Source organism: Phocoena phocoena, chromosome 1, assembly GCF_963924675.1.
Source record: "Phocoena phocoena chromosome 1, mPhoPho1.1, whole genome shotgun sequence".
Taxonomy (NCBI): domain Eukaryota; kingdom Metazoa; phylum Chordata; class Mammalia; order Artiodactyla; family Phocoenidae; genus Phocoena; species Phocoena phocoena.
The window spans coordinates 74270631-74290786 of NC_089219.1; the positions used below are offsets into that span (position 1 = coordinate 74270631).

General features: G+C 40.6%; 1 pseudogene; it reads left to right on the top strand.

The window, feature by feature from the left end:
* Window positions 1-1678: 1678 nt before the first annotated feature.
* On the top strand, window positions 1679-2290 carry LOC136130724 (large ribosomal subunit protein uL6 pseudogene; annotated as a pseudogene).
* The last annotated feature ends 17866 nt before the right edge of the window (window positions 2291-20156 follow it).

Here is a 20156-nt window from a genome sequence, read left to right on the forward strand (position 1 = left end):
CACCTATGGTCACCTTATCTTTGATAAAGGAGGAAAGAGTATATAATGGAGAAAAGACAGCCTCATCAATAAGTGGTACTAGGAAAACTGGACAACTACATGTAAAAGAATGAAATAGAATACTCCCTAAAACCATACACAAAAATAAACTCAATATGGATTAAAGACCTAATAAGGCCAGACACTATCAAACTCTTAGAGGAAAACATAGGCAGAACACCCTTTGACATAAATCACAGCAAGATCCTTTTTGACCCACCTCCTAGAGAAATGGAAATAAAAACAAAAATAAACAAATGGGACCTAATGAAACTTAAAAGCTTTTGCACAGCAAAGGAAACCATAAAAAAGACAAAAAGACAACTCTCAGAATGGGAGAAAATATTTGCAAACGAAGCAACTGAGAAAGGATTAATCTTCAAAATATACAAGCAGCTCATGCAGCTCAATATCAAAAAAACAAACAACCCAATCCAAAAATGGGCAGAAGAGCTAAATAGATATTTCTCCAAAGAAGATATACAGATTGCCAACAAACACATGAAAGGATGCTCAACATCACTAATCATTAGAGATATGCAAATCAAAACCACAATGAGGTATCACCTCACAGCAGTCAGAATGGCCATCATCAAAAAATCTACAAACAATAAATGCTGGAGAGGGTGTGGAGAAAAAGGAACCCTTTTTCACTGTTGATGTGAATGTAAATTGGTATAGCCACTATGGAGAACAGTATGGAGGTTCCTTGAAAAACTAAAAATAGAACTACCATAGGGCCCAGCAAATCCACTACTCAGCATATACTCTGAGAAAACCATAATTCAGAAAAATTCATGCACCACAATGTTCACTGCAGCTCTATTTACAATAGCCAGTACATGGAAGCAACCTAAGTGTCCATCAACAGTTGAATGGATAAAGATGTGGCACATATATACAATGGAATATTACTCAGCCATAAAAAGAAACGAAACTGAGTTATTTGTAGTGAGGTAGACGGACCTAGAGTCTGTCATACAGAGTGAAGTAAGTCAGAACAAGAAAAACAAATACTGTATGTGAACACATATATATGGAATCTAAAAAAAAAATGGTTCTGATGAACCTATGGGCAGGACAGGAATAAAGACATAGACCAAGAGAATGGACTTGAGTACATGGGGAGGTGGAATGGTAAGCTGGGACGAGGTGAAAGTGTAGCATTGACATATGTACACTCTCAAATGTAAAACAGATAGCTAGTGGGAAGCAGCTACATAGCACAGGGAGATCAGCTCGGTGCTTTGTGACCACCTAGAGGGATGGGATAAAGAGGGTGGGAGGGAGATGCAAGAGAGAGGGGATATGGGGATATACGTATGCTTATAACTGATTCACTTTGTTATACAGCAGAAAATAACTCAACACTGTAAAGCAATTATATTCCAATAAAGATGTTTAAAAAAACAGACAATGTCAAGAGAATGAGAAGACAACCCAGAGACTGGGAGAATGTCTTGCAAAAGACACATCTGATAAAGGATGTTATCCAAAATATACAAAGAACTCTTAAAACCCAACAATAAGGAAATGAACAAACCAATAAAAAATGGGCCATAGACCTAATGAGACTCACCAAATAAGATATACAGATGGCAAATAAACATATGAAGTCTTTGTCACGTCTACTGCAAGAATGAAGACCATTCTCAGCAATCAGGCTGTCCACATTCTAGAAAATATTGACATTACTCTGAAAGAACACACCGTTATCATGAAGGGCCCCTGAGGAATCCTGAAGAAGGATTTCAGTCACATCAAAGTAGAACTCAGTTTCCTTGGAAAGAAAAGAAGAGGCTCCAGGCTGACAAATATTGGGGAAATAGAAAGGGACTGGTACCTCTAGCACTATCTGTAGTCACGTACAGTGCATGACCAAGAGTGTCACCCTGGGCTTCCATCACAAGATGAGGCTGTGTATGCTCACTTCCCCATCAATGCCATTATTCAGAAGAATGTGTCTCTTGCTGAAATCCAAAATTTCTTGGGTGAAAAATAGATCCACAAAGTTTGGATGAGGCCAGGAGTTGCTTGCTCCATATCTCAAGCCCAGAAAGATGCGTTAATTCTTGAAGGAAACAGCAGTGGACTTAAATCAAATTTAGCTGCTTTTTTTCGGCAAGCCACAACAGTTAAAAACAAGGATATCAGAAAATTTCTGGGTAGTATCTATGTCTCTGAAAAAGGAACAGTTCAGCAGGCTGCTGAAAAAGTTTTAAGATGTCCAGCTACCGAAACAAGATGCTGAATGATTCCCAAGACATATTTGTGATACTTTAAAGATACAGTAAAAGCCCTGTATTGAAAAGAAAAGATATTCCACATCACATGTCATCAGGGAAATGCAAATTAAAACCACAGTGAGAGGGCTTCCCTGGTGGCGCAGTGGTTGAGAGTCTGCCTGCCGATGCAGGGAACACGGGTTCGTGCCCCGGTCCGGGAGGATCCCACATGCCGCGGAGCGGCTGGGCCCGTGAGCCATGGCCGCTGAGCCTGCGTATCCAGAGCCTATGCTCCACAACGGGAGAGGCCACAACAGTGAGAGGCTTGCGTACCGCAAAAAACAAAACAAACAAAAAAAACCACAGTGAGATTCCACTACACACCCAGTAAAATGGCCAAAATCCACAACACTGGCAAATGCTGGGAGGATGTTGAGCAACAGGAACTCTCATACATTGTTGGTGGGAATGTAAAATGTACAGCCAATTTGGAACACACTTTGGCAGTTTCTTACAAAACTAAACATACTCTTACCACATGATCCAGCAATTGTGCTCCTTGGTATTTACCCAGAGAAACTGAAAACTTATGTCCATACAAAAACCTTCATATGGATGTTTACGGCAGCTTTTCTCATAATTGCCCAAACTTGGAAACAACCAAGATGTTGTTTCAGTAGGTGAATGGATAAATAAACTGAAGTACATCCAGACAATGGAATATTATTCAACACTGAAAAGAAATGAGCTATTAAGCCATGAAAAGACACAGAGGAAACTTAAACGCATATCACTAACTAAAAGACGCCAATCTGAGAAGGATACACACTATATGATTCCAACTATATGACATTCTGGAATAGAAAAACTATGGATATGGTACTTGCCAGGGGTTAGTGAAAAGAGAGGGATTAATAGGTGGATCATAGACGATCTTTCGGGGAGTAAAAACACTGTATGATACATGCCATTATACATTTGTCTGAACCTGTACACCGTACAACACCAATGGAAACTATGGACTTTGAGTGATTATGATGTGTCAGTGCAGATTTACCAATTTCAACAAATGTAGTCTTCTGGTGGGAGATGTTGATGATGCAGGGAGGCTATGCATGTGTGGGGGAAGGAAGGTATATGGAAAATCTCTTTACCTCCCTCTCAATTTTGCTATGAACTCAAAACTACTCTTAAAAAATAAAGTCTTTAAAGAAACCCAGGAGCTGGCTGAGGTCTCCCTGATACACTGAGGTGGGGCTCACAGGGGCGGGGCCAGCAACCCAATGCAGCAGCGCCTCCCGGGGCCATATTGTGGGAGTGACCCTGGACTGAGTAGGAGAGGTACCAAGATGGTGTTTGAAACAAGCACCAGATCAAAGAATAGATCTGAGAAAACAGAGGATGTGCAAGAAGGAAGAAGAAGGAAGCCCATCAGTTGGAACAGAATCACCAAATTGGAAGAACTAACAAGATGACAAACTGGGGGGGAAAGATAAGAGTTAAATTAGAGTCAGAGTGAGGTGCCGGGGCTTCTATGGCTGGTTCCATTTGTACCTCAGAAGCACAGAGCCCCAGCCTGAGTACTCCTGTCACATATGGGTATGGAGTACTTCCTCTCCCTAGAGACAGCTACATGTGTCCCTGAGAAGGGGGAGAATACCAAACACATCGGATGCCACCAGAAATACATTTATGGAATTTCAGTTCTCTGGAAACCTCTCAGACAATGTCCATTTCAGTAATATCATAAAATGACTTCTTCAACAGGCACAGTTTATAAGAGTAGAATTAGAAAGACAATTATATAAACTCTTGACAGTTGTGCAAACAGAAAATTGTTTCTAAGGGTTTACACAGTCAGCATTTGCTAATGTCCTGATCTTATGTCCAGTAGGCACTGGATGGTCAGGTTTCTGTGATCATGGCAGATGGAAGAGTTTCAAACTAAAGGCTGAATTTGACCATGGACTGACTTCCTCCTGGCCCTGAACTGATTTCCCATGACTGTCTTAATATAATTTGTGGTAATAATGTGTTAACATGTCATATAAATCTTCATATATTCAGCCCTGACTTTATTATTGTGGACCTCCTGGGGTGTGGATTCATTTCCTGTTAGGCAGCCTTTACATAGTTTTTGCTTTCCTTAGCCCATTTGTGCGAAGCTGTGCCTTTTTACTATGTTCGTACAAAGAAGTATATGGATACGCACCTAAGCGCCATATTAATTGTTAACCCAGACCGGAGAAGTAACATAATTTTATTTCTTTTATTTAATATTCTATAAAAGTTAGAAGGAAAAAGCATTATGTGTTAAATTAGTTAGAAAGAAAACTCAGTTAAGTTTTAAGTTTTAATTAAATTAATTTTACTTAAGTGCTAATATTTTGAAACACAAAACTAGAACCAGAAATTCTGTTAAGGAGTATGGGCTATACACAATGGGGAGAGTTGTGTCCCAGAAGTTGAATAATGACCTAGGGCTCCACCAAATACTGAGCTGCTTTATTTACCTAACTAACAAATATCAAAAGAAAATAGGATGGAACCTGTTTTCCTGCTAACGTTGATGATTGCTAGATAAATACAGAAAGGTCTGACGTACAGTCAGGTATCAATAAAGGCAAGGGCATGAGTCCTAATTGAACAGCTATTGTGTGCTAGGATTTCACCAGGTTCTGGGGGTACTGGGGTGAGGAAGGGGTCAGGTTAGGGAGAAGGGAAAAGCAGTTCTCTTATGTCCAAAGTTGTCTGGGCACTTCCATGGCTGAGTTCTCTGAACTCATCACTCACTTCCCCACTTCCCTAGTTTCAATAAGCATGTTGCTTGGAAACTCACATAAAATGTGAAGTGGGAGCATTGCAAAGCAACCTGTCATAACCCACCATGCCCTGTTTTATTACCTTTATGGTATTTCAAGGTGAAAGCCTATATTCAGCCTTGTCTTTTGCTTTCTCGGGGAAATTCCAGACAGCTGCAGAGAAGCTATGAAGCTTCTCGTGCCAGTTGGTGGGACCTTGTGCTCTCACACTCTGATCTGCAGGAAGCACGTCCAGAGGTCGGCTCTTCTCTACAACAGGGATTAGTCTAGGAGCCATTTACTAAACTGGGCATGACCACCAGTCCCTTTATCTCCTCCTAAATTCCACAGTACAACCTTAGATATGGAACCTTTTTTTCTTTCTTTCTTTCTTTTTTTAATTTGAGTTTTACATAAAGAAATAGCTTGGAAGCTATTTCCAGACCAATTTATCTGCTGTTATGGGAACCCTCTTTAAGGAAAAGACATAATCTGTCTAACATCCTTCATACACCCACTCCCCTTTCTCTTTTCTAATGAAAAATGTGCTGTGGTGAAACTCCCTCTGCATCAATCTTAGGCTCCAAAGGCCATCTGGCTAACACAGGACACTGTACTTTCCTGTGGCAAGAAAATGAACATTTTTTTTTAAGTGAATGAAAGTAATTCCTCACATTTTTTTCAGATATAGCAAAAAACTGGAAGAGAATCCTAGGAAAGAGCTAGCAAACATTGCCAATAGGCCAAAGTCTCTTCATATTTAACAGGAAGAGGGTGTTTGACCTTTTCTCCACACCACTGCGTATGTGAATTTCTGACCTTGCCCCTGCATTTCTTACTTGCTGTCCCTTGTACGGCAGGTGGTAAATCATCACTCCACCGAACCCCAGCCCTGCTGGAAAGTGTCTCTGACTCTAGAAAGCACACTGTAGGTGACTGTTCAATTAAAGGCACAGGGTCTGCAGTCAAAAGATCTCCATTTGGGACCTGTGTCCATCACGTACTCATTATATAACTTCGAGTGATGTTATTTACACTAGCGAAGCCTGATTTCTCATCTGAAAAATGGGATAATAGTAGTACTTACTTCAGTTTCCTCATCTATTAAAAGGAAATAATAACATTATGCTTCTCCCTGGGTTAGTGTGAAGATGAAATAAAGAACACAAGGTGCATAGCACGGAGTGTGGTATATAGCAGGCATTCAAAAAACGGTAGTTACAAGGATAATGACAATAAGAGGATGGCATTGAGAAAATGACCTGCAGTTTAGGTTAGGACATACCAACACAGAGTGAGAAGAGCTCTCCTCTAGCCAGAATGCAGTTTCTCTTGAAAAATGCCTAAAAGGCCTTGCTGTAGTTAGTCTAAACTAAGTTTATTCCGCTCTAACTACCCATCAGTTGTCTTCATACCTGTATGTCCCACAGGCAGCTCAGATTCAATGTATTTAAATTTAGGCATCTTAATTCTTTTTGACTCTCATGTCAACCATGTCCTTCTTTCTGTAGTATTTTAATGTTACCTATGCATCCTGCAAACCAGCAGCCTGAGAGTCACCCTGAGACCTTCCCCAACCCTCTGCCTCCCTAATCTTTCACCTCCTGAATATGCCCTGAATCCATCATTCTCAGACCTTCCATATCATCACTGCCTTATTCGAAGCCTCATCCCCTCTCTCCTGCACTACTGCAATAACCTCTTAGCCACTCCTACTCTCTAATCTCTTTGCTCTCTGCTCCACCCTCCATACATCCTTACCACACACATGATCATTCTAAAAAGCAATTTGATTGGTGTCACTTCTCTAAGCCCCTGCAATAACTCCCTACCAATAAAAGGATTATCTCCAAACTCCTGGCCAAGTGTACAGGTCCTCCATGCTCTAACCCTCCCTTCCCACGCCGACCTCATCCCTGCCAATCTTTCATGATTGTCGAACATTCCAACAATGAGAAACTCTTATAATCTCAAGAATATTGTAGGGTCCGGACTCCAAGATCGTCCCCAATGATCCCCACCTCCTGGTGTTCATGACCTTGCGTAGCCTTCTCCCACTTTGTACCAGAGTTGGTCTGGGTGACCAACAGAATGGCAGAATGATAATAACCTAATCACTCCTGAGATTAGGTTATAATGGCAAAGGCTTCTATCTTGGACTTTCTCTTGGATTACTTGCCCTATGGAAAGCCAGCTGCCATGTCATGTGAGTAATGCTATAGAGAAGCCATGGTGAGGAACTGAAACCTCCTGCTGACAGTCACGTGAGTGAGCTTGGAGACTGCTTCTCCAGCCCCTTCAGATGACCGCAGCCCCAGCCAACACTTGAGAGCAACCTCATGACACACCGTAAGGCAGGACCATCCAATTAAGACTCTCCCAGATTCATGGCTCTCAGAAACTATGTGAGATCTCAGATACTTACTATTGTAAGCTGCTAAGTTTCAGAGTAATTTTTTTTTTTTTTTTTTTTTTTTCTTTTTTGTGGTACGCGGGCCTCTCACTGTTGTGGCCTCTCCCGTTGCAGAGCACAGGCTCCGGACGCTCAGGCTCAGTGGTCACGGGCCCAGCTGCTCCACGGCATGTGGGATCTTCCCGGACCGGGGCACGAACCCGTGTCCCCTGCGTCGGCAGGCGGACTCTCAACCACTGCGCCACCAGGGAAGCCCCCAGAGTAATTTTTTATTCAGCAATACATAATACAAAAATCATCTTCATTTAAACCTCCTTTCTCTTGTACATTCCTTTATACATGATATATACCATCCATCCATTGCCACCATGCAAGCCTCAGCTAAAAAGTCACTCACTCTATAAAGCTGTCCTGCTCCTCTTCCACACCCTGTCTGCACTGTCATTTGTGTTTACACAGCATCTGGTACTTAACTCCACTGTGACCCTTGTCACATTGTCCTCTGTGGTGGACTGAATAATGGTCCCCCCATGATGTCAACGTCCTAATCGCCAGCACCTATAAATGTTACCTTATATGGAAAGAGGGACTTTGCACATGTGATTAAGTTAAGGGTCTTGAGATGGGGAGTTTTCCTGGACTATCTGGATTTCCTGGGTTACCAGGAGATCATCATAGAGACCCATATAAGAGGGACCCAAGAGGGGTCAGAGTGAGGGGAAAAGGTGATGTGACCATGGAAGCAGACACTGATGTGCTTTGAAGATGGCGGAAGGGGCCACAAGCCAGGAAGACAGTCAGCCACTAAAACCTAAAAAAGGCAAGAAGACAGATACTTCTCTAGAGCTTCCAGAAGGATGTGGCCTCCTGGCACCTGAGTTTAGCCAAATAAGATCCATTTTGGATTTCTGATCTCCAGAAGAGTAAGAGAACAAATGTGTATTATTTTAGGCCTCTAAATTTGTGGTCATTTGTTACAGCAGCTATAGAAAACTAACACATCCTGTATTTCTTTATTTATCCTGCCCTCTGCCCCCCTGCCCCATACACAGTAGACTGTTAACTCCTTGAAGATCCTGTCACATTTAACTGTCCCCAGGACCTAAAATAATGCCTGGCACATATCACTAAATATGTGTTGGTTAGTCAAATAAATGAACTAGTCTAAACTCTTCAGGTTACAACTTGAATATTTCACTATACAGTCACCCCTCAGTATCTGCAGGGGATTGGTTGCAGGACCCTCACATATACCAAAATCCTCAGATGCTCAAGTCCCTTATATAAAATGGTACAGTATAGTTGCCCTCTGAATCCACAGGTTCCTCATCTGCAGATACAGAGGACCAACTATAAAATCAAAGGTATTGACTTCCTTCAAGCAATTTTTTTTCCTGGTAAAATGTCACTGGTTTTCATAGATCCAGATAGAAATACAATTCCTGTCTAGAAAAAAAATCTCAAAAATCTCTTATCCTTGGAGCAAAAGAATGTCAGAGGTCATCTCCTGGGTGTAATGACTGAGATAGAATATATTTCTGGAGTAGATCCTTTTCTTCTTAAGTGAGAGTCCTAAAAGAGGCATGAAATTGTGGGCAGAGTCCAAAGGAGTAACACAAACATAAGTAAAGGGCTGAGATCTGGGTGGTGGCATCTGCATTTCTGGTCAGTAGCATTTGATATACAGAGAGTGCCTCTACTCTGCCCTTAACTCTCTGTGAGACCCTGAAAAAGCCACTTATTCTCAGTTTCTTCACCTGTATAATTAAGTGGTTGATTAAAATTCATTCAGTATTTCATTTAACAAATATTTGTTGAGCACGTACTATGTTCCAAGCATAGTTCCTAGGATCACAGCTTTAAACGATTCCCCGCCCTCATGGATTCTACAGAAGAAAATAAATTAGGGAAGGGGCTCAGTGAATACAGGAGTGGAGGTGGATGAGGAATTTAATTTCAGCAGGGTGGTCAGAGAAAGCTTCATTGGAAAGGTGAAGTTTGAATAAAGTCCAGAGAAAGTTAAAGAACAAATCATCCAAATAATTGGAGGGAAAGCTTTCTAGGAGTAAAAACAGCAAGTACAAAGGCCCTGAGGCGGGAGGGTGCATGGTATGTTTCTATGTTCGAAGACTAGCAAGGAAGCCAGTGTGGCTGGATTGCAGTGAGTGAGAACTGGAGTGAGCAGGAGACAAGATGCGGAAAGGTTTTAGGGAGGGACCAGATAATGTAGACTAGTGCTGTCTGATATAAATTATAAATATAATTCAAGCCAGAAATGTGAGCTACATATGTCATTTTAAGTTTTCTCTTAGCCACATGAAAAAAGTAAAAAGAAACTTGTGAAATTATTTTTAATATTTTGTATATCAAATATATTCAAAATATTATAATTTCAATATATAATGCATGCACCCCAATGTTCATAGCAGCATTATTGCAACAGCAAAGATATGGAAGCAAGTTATCAACAGATGAATGGATAAAGAAGATGTGTGACATACATAGAATGTGACAATGGAATATTACTCAGCCATATAAAAGAATGAAATTCTGCCATTTGCAATAACTTGTTGCCATTTGCAACAATATGGATGGACCTACAGGGTATTATGCTTAGTGAAATAAGTCAGAAAGAGAAAGACAAATACTCTGTGCTATCACTCATATGTGGAATCTAAAAAAAGAAACAAACAAATGAATATAACAAAATAGAAACAGATTCACAGATATAGAGAACCAACTGGTGGTTACCAGTGGGGAGACGGAAGTGGGGAGGGGCAAGACAGGGGTAGGGATTAAATGGTACAAACTACTATGTATAAAATAAATAAGCTATAAGGATACATTGTACAGCAGAGGGAATATAGCCAATATTTTATAATAACTTTAAATGGAGTATAATCTATAAAAATATTGAATCACTAAGTTGTATACCTGAAACTAATATAATATTGTAAATCAACTATACTTCAATTAAAAAAAAAATGAGACTGTTGGGAAAACATTATGCATGTTTTCATGGGTTTTAATCACTTGGTCAAAGCACTGAGCTTTTCTGAGCCCATGTGTCTTTCCCTGTAACATGGAGACACCATTTCAGAAAGAGGACCCCCAATGCAGAGGCCCAAAGGTGAGAGCGAGCCCGGTCTGCTCCGGGATGACCAATGTAGTTGAAGAGGAGAAGCAAGGAGGAAAGTAGTAGGAGATGTGGTCAGAAAGTAATGGGAGGTGAGTGGTAAGGAACCACGTGGCTCTTTCTCCAGCTTCAGGGAATATAGGGAATAATAAGTAAACTCACCAACCAAGCCTAGGTCGCTATGTTGTGGTTAAAAACTCAGCTCCAGACTCTTCTAGGCCAAAACGATCTATTTCTGTGGGGTTCTTTTTTTTCCCCCTTTTCATTTCCATAAATACAGGTCATCTAATACATATGGAAGGTGTAGACAATTTGAGCAACAGTGTTCTTTTGATTTGCTCCAGAAAGAGAAAGCAGTTCAGAGGCAGAACTGCTATGTAGGTGATGAAGTTTAAGCTTTTGGGTTTTTCACGTGCATAGGTCTCTTCCAAGGCTCTGTCTTTAATTTTGTATTCGTACTTTGATCTTCCTTTCCTTAAAGAAGGATTCTCCAAATTGTATAATCTTCGGGACCAACAAAACCTAGATCTCCCCCTACTTAGGAAGAACATTCCATCGTAGACCTCTCTTAGGAATAAAAATAACTGACTTTAGTAAAAGTTGGGGAGGGACTTGGACACACTTGTCTGTTAAGCATACCTGGGGAGGGCTGGTGATTTATGCTGCAGGAAAGGAGTCGACACCCACCCAGCTGCCACCCTTTGGAAAGGTAAAGTTAAACAACGAAAATTATGCAGGAAGAGTTATATGTTTGTCCTTCCCAAATCTGTTTGATTGTAAAATCAGGTGTGTTGCTTTAAAATGTATAGATTCCTGGGCCTTTCCCCAGATCTACTGATGCAGTCTCAGTGGTAGGGCCCAGGAATGTTTAAGAAAACCCCACCTGTGGGCACCAGTGTGTTAGGGTTTCTGAAGCATAAGTTTGAAATAATGATGCATAACTCTGAGAATTTCTGGAAGGAAGAGCAGCCTCAGTCCCAGAAATGGGGTGGGGGAGTTCCTGAGCTGCTCATTGTTGAGAGAGACACTTGATCAATGATTTACAGTCTGGGTAGCCCTTTCCCTACCCTCAAAAGTGCATCCAATTAAATGAAAGCTCAGCATCGGCTCCCTAAGACCAGGCCCAGGTAAAAGAAGATGGACTCCAAGATGCTGCCTTCAGGTGGCCTCCAAGGATGTGGTCATGTTCGTCGCCCAGGAGGAGTACCGCCCTCTGCATCTGCAGGGACCTGCATCAGAGCAGTGGGAATCATTGCTTCCTGGACTTCCATCTTCCACACCTGGCATGAGGCTGGGGGCCACAGGGAGAGGCTGAGGAGAGCAAGCCCAAGGGCATCCATGTACAGGACAGAGCTACAGTTTAGAAAGGCAAAGTAATGGGCTCAAGGTTACCCAACCAGTAGATGGTAGATCTGGGATGATGTAAGACTGAAAGTGTCAGGGAGAAATAGACAGACTTAGTTACATACAGCTAAGAGAGTTTGCATCATAGGGAATTAAATGTGCAGAGTCTAACCAGTTGATGAAAATACAAAAAGAGCTGAAAGCAGTCATCTATGCTTCAGTCTCACAGTTTGTTGGGGAGGAAGGTGGTGAGGGTGGCGGATAGGGAAGCAGAAACCTACCCGGGGCTTCTCTGTAGATGTACAGAATGGAGAGGGGGGCCCACTGGCTAGATCACAGAGGGAGCCTGTGCAGGTGCTGAAAACTTGAGCATTACCACTTCCAGTCACATGGGGAAGACATTAAAGGAGTGAGGGTGGAGAGGAGCCTTGGAGAGGGAGTTAAGAGGGGCTCAGCAAGTCAGAGCAAGTTAAGAAGGCTAATCCAGAGGCAGAACCTCACTCCCCACTAACGGAGGTGGGGCAGACCCCAAGAGAGTGGCTTTAAAAAAAAACTGTTACCTTATTCAAAGGACTCAGCAGAAAGGAGGCCCCATGACCTTGTATATTATTGGAGAGGTAACATAAAAAAGATATATATTTCCTCTGATTCACAAGACACCAGCTTCCAGGAATTAATAAAAGAAAGTGTAAATCTCTCAGTACTAACTCGCAAATTTTGCAAACCTGGCATCTAGCAAGGAATCAGAGATGGGTCAATACTTTTAGGACAAATGTACCAGAAAGAGCATGAGGTGAAATGGACTGAGTCAGAGGCAGTATCAGCTTCTATTTTCAGAAAACAGCAGCCTTGGACACAAACCAAAAGGCAGGCAGTATGCAGGCACCGGCCCTGAGACCAAGCCCACAGCAATCTCTGGTCACAGCTGTGCACAGAGATAGCAAATCGCTCTGTCCCATCTGAGGAACTAAGATAAAGACCGCATGACAATATAGTTCTTCCACAAAGCAAACTTGTGCCAGTGGGCACTCTGCCTCTGGGTTAAGACTCTTTCTGCCCTCCCCATTGATCTGCAGCCTCTAGTGCTAAGTTCTTTCCCAGCCAGAGAACGCTTGCTTGCCACACTGGACATGCTCAGCATTTGGGAACTCTCCTATCTTAGCAGCTAGGTAGAGGCAGAGGCAGAACCCAAGCAAGAGCCTTCACACTCTGACTTTAAATTTGGCTTTGTTTGTCTTTCTTATTAACCTGGATCTGTGGAAACCCAGGTCAACCATCCATCCATATTCATTTAACCGGGAAGGTGTCAGCACTAATGCCAGGTACTGGGGAGAAAGAGTCAAAGACATTGGGGGACCAGATGTGAGGGTGGTACTGCCATTATAATGGTCTGACCATGAACTTGCTACCTCACTCTCTAAGCCTCAGTGTCCTCAACCTTAAAATGCAGCTGAAGATGGAGCTGGATGGGGAATTAGAAATAATATATAAATTGCCTACAACTGCTCCGTAAGTGGCATTTATTACTATTATTACAGACTGTTAAAGGAGGAGACATCTGAGTACACTGAAGTTAACAATGTAGTGCTATTTTGCACCACGATATATTTATATGATATTTCAGAGAGCAGAGGGGAGGTTTCTAAATCAATATTGGGCAAAGCTGTAAAGTGAAGTTTCAGAATTTTGATGGATGGGTAGGAGTTAGCTAGGTAAAGAGGTAGGCAGAGTGTTTCTGGGCAGGGAAAGCAGCATGTACTAAGACACGGAGGCGTGAAATGCCATTATGCACAGTTTTGGAAGAAGGTCCGTGGAAGTAAAGGAAGGATTAAGGGGGTGGCTGTGACCCGAAGAGGACAGTCAGGGGCCAAAGCACAAAGGGCCGTGTGCTAAGCTAAGAGGGTTGAACTAAGAAGCTAAGAGAGTGTTGATGCTGGGGAGAGACATGGAAGAGTTTTTAGTAGAGAAGTATGATCGTGTTTGTGGAAGGGGTAAATTGGACAGAAGTCAAACTAGTGGCAAATGCTTAAGTGCCAGCTGACAATGTAAAATCCAGGGCTCATTTAGAGACACCTATTTCAGAGCTACCATGTCATAAGAACTGGCATTTTAATTTAGTGCCTCAGTGTAAATCTTATTGACAATACATTGGGGGAACAATTGAGCTGCAGTATCGAGTGATGGATAAGAGTATAGGCTCTGGACGCAAACTGTGTTTGAAACAAGTCTCTGCCACTTCCTAGCTGTGAGATCTTGAGCAAGGCATTTGTGGATCTCGTTTTGCCCATCTGTAAAACAGGAATAATAATAGTACCTGCCTCAAACAGCAGCTGTGAGGATTGTATGTGGTTAGAACAGTGCTGGACAGAGCAAGCACTCATTAGTGTTGACCAGTAGTTAGGGGTGGAGGTGGTGCGAGGCAGGCTCTTTGGCCTCCAAGTCACTCTCCATGAGACAGTCACCTTCACTGACTTCTTGGCTCTGACCCTATGGACACAGATTAGCTGTCAGTTAAGCCACATGCGTGACAGTAACTCCCAGTTACTCATTTTATGTAAAAATAGCATTTTTAATACTCACTCGAGCATCAAGTAAATTGTAGTGCTTCAAACGGCTCAGTTAATTATTTCAAGCACCACAGGACAAATCTACATTGTCATACTTAGGGTTTTTTTTTTTTCTTTCTACTCCCATCTATTTCTTAATATATGAAATATTCAGTGCTTACAAAATAATATATGTAATATGTATGTTACAAAGCATCATGACAAACCCAGTGAAATCACTATTCTGGAGCACTGCACTGAGAATCCCTATGTGTCTGCTATGGTCCCCCAAATTCGTATGTCCTAACCCCCAAAGTAATGCTATTTCGGAGGTAGGACCTTTGGGAGATGATTAGGTCATGAGGGTTGAACCCTCTTGAAAGGGATTAGGGTACTTATAAGGAGGTTTCAGAGAGGGCCTGTCCCTCTGCCATGTGAGGACATAATGAAAAGAACCAGGAATGAGCCCTTACCAGACACCAACTCTGCCAGCATATTGATCCTGGACTTCAAGTCTCCAGAACTGTGAGAAATAAATGTACATGTTTATAAGCTACCCAATTTATGGTTATAGCAGCCTGAACGACTAAGCTAGTCTTGTATTAGTTTCCTATTGCTGTTGTAACAAATTACCTCAAATTTAGATGTTCAGTGGCTTAGAACAACAGAAATTTATTACCTTAATGATCTGGATGTCAGAAATCTGAAATGGGTCTCACTGGGATAAAATCGAGGTGACGGCAGAGCTGCATTCCTTTCTGGAAGCTCTGGACTTTTCTAGCCTCTAGAGACTGCTCACATTCCTTGGCTTGTAGACCCTTCAATCTTCAAAGCCAAGAGTGGCTGGTCAAGTCTTTCTTAGGTGTCATCTCTCTAGTTTTGACTCTCCTGCCTCCATTTTCCACTGTTAAGGTTCCTTGTGATTATTGGGCCCACCTGGATAATCTAGGATAATCCCCTTATTTTAATATTAACTGATTTGGCAAACTTAATTGTATCTGCAAACTTAATTCTCCTTTGCCATGTAACCTAACATATTCACAGGTTCTTGGGATTAGGATGTGGAAAGATATCCTGGGGTAGAGGGTCTTATTCTACCACAGTATAAACCTAGGTGTGGAATTGCTGAGTAACAGAGTATATGGATCTTCAACTTTACATGATAATGTCAAATTATCTTCCAAAATAATCACACTAAGTTACACTCCAGAAAAATAAGAGTTCTGATTGTCCCACACCTCACATCTCCTCAAACTATTAACATTTTGCCAATCTGTTGGGTGTAAAACTGCTTCTCAGGGTTTGAATTTCTATTTTCCTAATATTGAGATTGAATATCAATATTTTTTTTGGCCATATGGGTTTCCTCTTCTGTGAAATGCCTGTTTATCCATTTGGTTGTGAGCTTTTTTTCTTGAAATTTGTAGATTCTTTCTTCTTCTGGATATTAGTATTTTGCCAGTTAAATGTGCTACAAGTATTTGTGGTATGTTCTGATGTACCAAAGTTTCTAATTTTATTGTGCTCAAATTTCTTCAATATTTTTCTTTATAAATTACATTTTTGTGTCTTTTTTAAGAAAATTCTTTCTTGTCCTGTTGGCATAAAGTCTCCTATATTTTCGGTCAAAAATTTTAAGGTTTTTCCTTTCATCTTGATGTCTTTAATCTGCCTGAAGTAGATGCTTTTTGATATGATGTAAGGCAAAGATCCAAGTGTATTATATTTTCCGCCCACGTGGGTAACCAATTGTCGCAATGCCAATTACACTTATCTGCAATGCCATTTCCATATTAAACACACTCATTTACATTTATCCATGCATTTAAATGATGATATATTTTAATCACTCATGTTAACTGCTTCAGAGTAAGAGAAGTCCTCTATATATTTTAACTTAATATTTTTATTATTTCTAATTGCTTATGCCTTAGGATATAACAAACTTACATTACCACTGGATCCTTCCCTGCCCCTAGATGTCTGGTTCTGGTTCAGTTATCACTATGGGCCCCGCTCTCACTATACAACATCCATTATTGTAGGTAAACCAATATCATCCTATGTCTGCTGTTCAGGTCTTTCTCCTGTTGCTGAGTCTGTCTCCAGTTAGCCCTAGATTCAGGGATCTATGACTATTTCTCTCAGAGACCTACCTCCTCCTTTTCATATCTCTAGACAATTGCTGTGTTTTGGAGAAAGTCCAAAAGTTTGACCTTTGGTTAAGGAGATGAGATTGTACAAACTTTTGTTGCTTAAAACCATCTGCCTGGGAATAAACATCTCTGGATGGGAAGAAATAAAGAGAGGAAGGAAGGAAGACAATTTTTGGAAAATCTGTATATATGTCCTTCCCACTATAGAGAATGTGAGGGCAGGTATCCTGTATTCCAATGATGCGTTTCCATGATTGTGGGTAGTTTCAACAGACAGCAGAACTGCTATCTACTCATTGTTATAAATCCTGGCTTATCAACTATACTAAAATTAACCTGCATTTTCTAACTGATTTATGGTTTGTTATCATGTGTCAGTCCAATTCTTGCAGTCAGAGACAGGTATCACCTCTTTTGTAAACTTTCTAGACTAAATAATATCAGCAATGTTCATTCATTTCATGCGGAAAAACAGATCTCACACCGTTAAAAACAAAAACAAAAATCCTGGCCTTGTTCTCAAGTATACTCTTGGCACTTCCTACTGGTGTGATGGCCAGCAATACAGGTGTGAATCTTAGGTATGGCAATGTTCACAAGGAGTGTTTAGCTTACTAGTATTTACAGGTTTTTCATGTAAAGTATATGGATCCATCCTCAGTATCAGCACATAAAAGCTACATTAGTCCTTTATCAAACCTTCTACTGTCCAACCGTTGTGCTGCACCCCGCAGGCCTGCAAGTCCTGTACTTGCCCAGCCTCAAGACCAAAGAAAGAGCCTGGAGTCAGAGACATCAGTGGTTTTATGGATAGGGGATCATACATGTCTAAAGTGGCAGGGGGAGGGAAGTTACCAGTTATAGGGGGAACTGACGTCAGGTTGGCTCACTGGTTACCAGGGAAACCAGCAGAGGACCACGCCCCTCACCGCTCCTTTGATAGACTATCAAAGTGGAGATAGTTCTGATCTAAAGATTAGAACAATTGCCTGCTGGGGCCGGGAGCAAGTACACAGGCATTTACTGATTAGGCCCTATGATTGAGAGGGAAGGTCAGTCTTGGCAGGAGGGTGTAGGTGAAGCAGGAACCGGTTGAGCAGGGGATGTACAGAGAGCAAGAGAACAGCCATCTTGGGTGGCCTGACCATACAACATCACATATCAAATCTTGATTGAGAGACCAAATATTTATAAAACATTGTTGAATGAACTTATCTATGAAACAGATTCACAGATATAAAGAACAGATTTGTGGTTGCCAAGGGTGGGAGTGTGGGGAGGGATGGATTGGGAGTTGGGATTAGCAGATGCAAACTATTACATATAGGATGGATAAACAACAAGGTCCTACTGTATAGCACAGGGAACTATATTCAATATCCTATAATAAACCATAATGGAAAGGAATATGAAAAAGAGTATATATATGTATAACTGAATCACTTTGCTGTACAGCAGAAATTGACACAACATTGTAAATCAACTATACTTTAATAAAATAAATTAAATAAAATTTAAAAATTGTTGAAAGAAGTGCAGTTTATCTGTATTAGTTTCTTAAGGCTGACATAATAAAGTACCACAAACTTTATTAAAACAAGAGAAATGTATTCTCTCATATATCAAGTGTTGGCAGAGTCAAGTACCCTCTGGTGGAGGTTCCTTTCTTGCCTCTTCCAGCTTCTTCTAGCCTCAGATGTTCCTTGGCTTGAGGCAGCACAACTCCCACCTTCACCCCCCTCTTTCCTCTGTATGTCTCTGTGTCTTCACATAGCCTCTCCCTCTCTATGTCTTACTTCTTACAAGGACACCAGTCTTATAGGACTAGGGCCCTCCTCCTACTCCAGGAGGACCTCATCTTAACTAATCACATCTGCAATTACTTTATTTCCAAATATGTCATGTTCTAAGGTGTTGGAGGTTAGGACTTCAACATACCTTTTGCAGGGACACAATTCAGCCCGATAACAGTATTTATTCCTCCAAAGGAAACATTTTACCTTCTAAAGAGGCTTGAATCACACTGTCTTAGAACGACAGGAATTTGCTTTCTCTGGACTATTTTGGATGCCAGGTTTTCACTTTTCATTAAGCAATGCTATAAGAAATAGCTTAAAAGAGTGCCACAATTGTATTTACTAATCAAATGCATTAAGAACCCTGCCCCATTTGATTTTTTTTTCAGAACTCAGTGTTATAAAAATTTTCCCTTTGACTAACTTGCAGGTTTTCTTTTAGTCAGTGGGAATCATATATCTAATTATGTGCAATCTTTTCTTGCTTTGGTTACCAGGAAGCTTGAAACTTCAGCCATAACTTTATGAATAACTTTGAGTATGCTGCAGCTACATATGTGTATTTTTATTTCTCCTCTGGTGTTGATATTTTATTTTCATTTGGATGTTAAATAATTTTTTTAAATTGCTTCTTGTATTGATATTATTACCAGTCACTTGAATACTTTGTTAAAAAATGTACGTAATAGGTAGAAAAAAAAAAGAAGTAAATCTCCCTTTCTCTCCCTCTGCCTCTCTCTTTCTTTCTTTCTCTCTCCTTGTCATTCACTGCAAATTTTCCTATTGTTCCAGCTGATCCATCACTGAATGACTGATTGAAGATTATGAGCCATCTATAACTGGAACATTCTATATTCCAGTTTACATTTTAAGTGGATGATTCAAACAGTACACAGGTAAACAGGGAGAGGGAGGCAAGAAAATGACTCACTTTATTCTTGAGCAATAAATTTGATCTCACTGACTTCCTTCAAAGATTAAAAAAAAAAATCCCAAATAAAAATAGCACAGGACCCATGCAACAGTAAAAGGTAAAAGAAATTTTAAAAAGCAGAGGAAATAAACAAGGAAAAGAAAATAAATCACTGAAAAATCACACTAAATGCACCAAGGAGTAGAACTTAAACTGAAGAAAACTGAACATGGAGGGCAAGCTATTGAAAAAAAATCACATAGAATTTAGCAGAACATGAAAATAGGTGAATAGAATACAGGTGATCACAGAGAAGATGAAAGATATGAACAACAGACAATGGAGAACTGACATATGAATGACTGTTGTCTTTGAAGATGTGAATGAGTAAATGGAACTGTAAAAGTTTACATAATAGAAGAATTTTCTGAAATAAAGCAGATCTTAAAATTACACTTTGAAAGGGCTCATCATATGCCAAGAAAATTTAATAAAAGCTTTTTTCTAGAACTTCAAGGATTGAAAAAAAAATTCTACAGTCATCTAGGCAGAGGGAGAAAGGTCATCTTCAAAAACAAAGAAATTAGACATATTCCAAGCAATGTTAGATGCTAGAAGAAAATGGAACAGTGGTTAATGAATATTGAAGTGGAAAAAAAGTTCTATACCTGGTCTAACCACCTTCCATGTGTAATGGTAAGAGAAAGAAATTCTCAAATATACGAGAACTCAAGAAACATAACATTTATGCACTTCTGAAAAATTTATCAGGAAAAAAGTTCAAGAC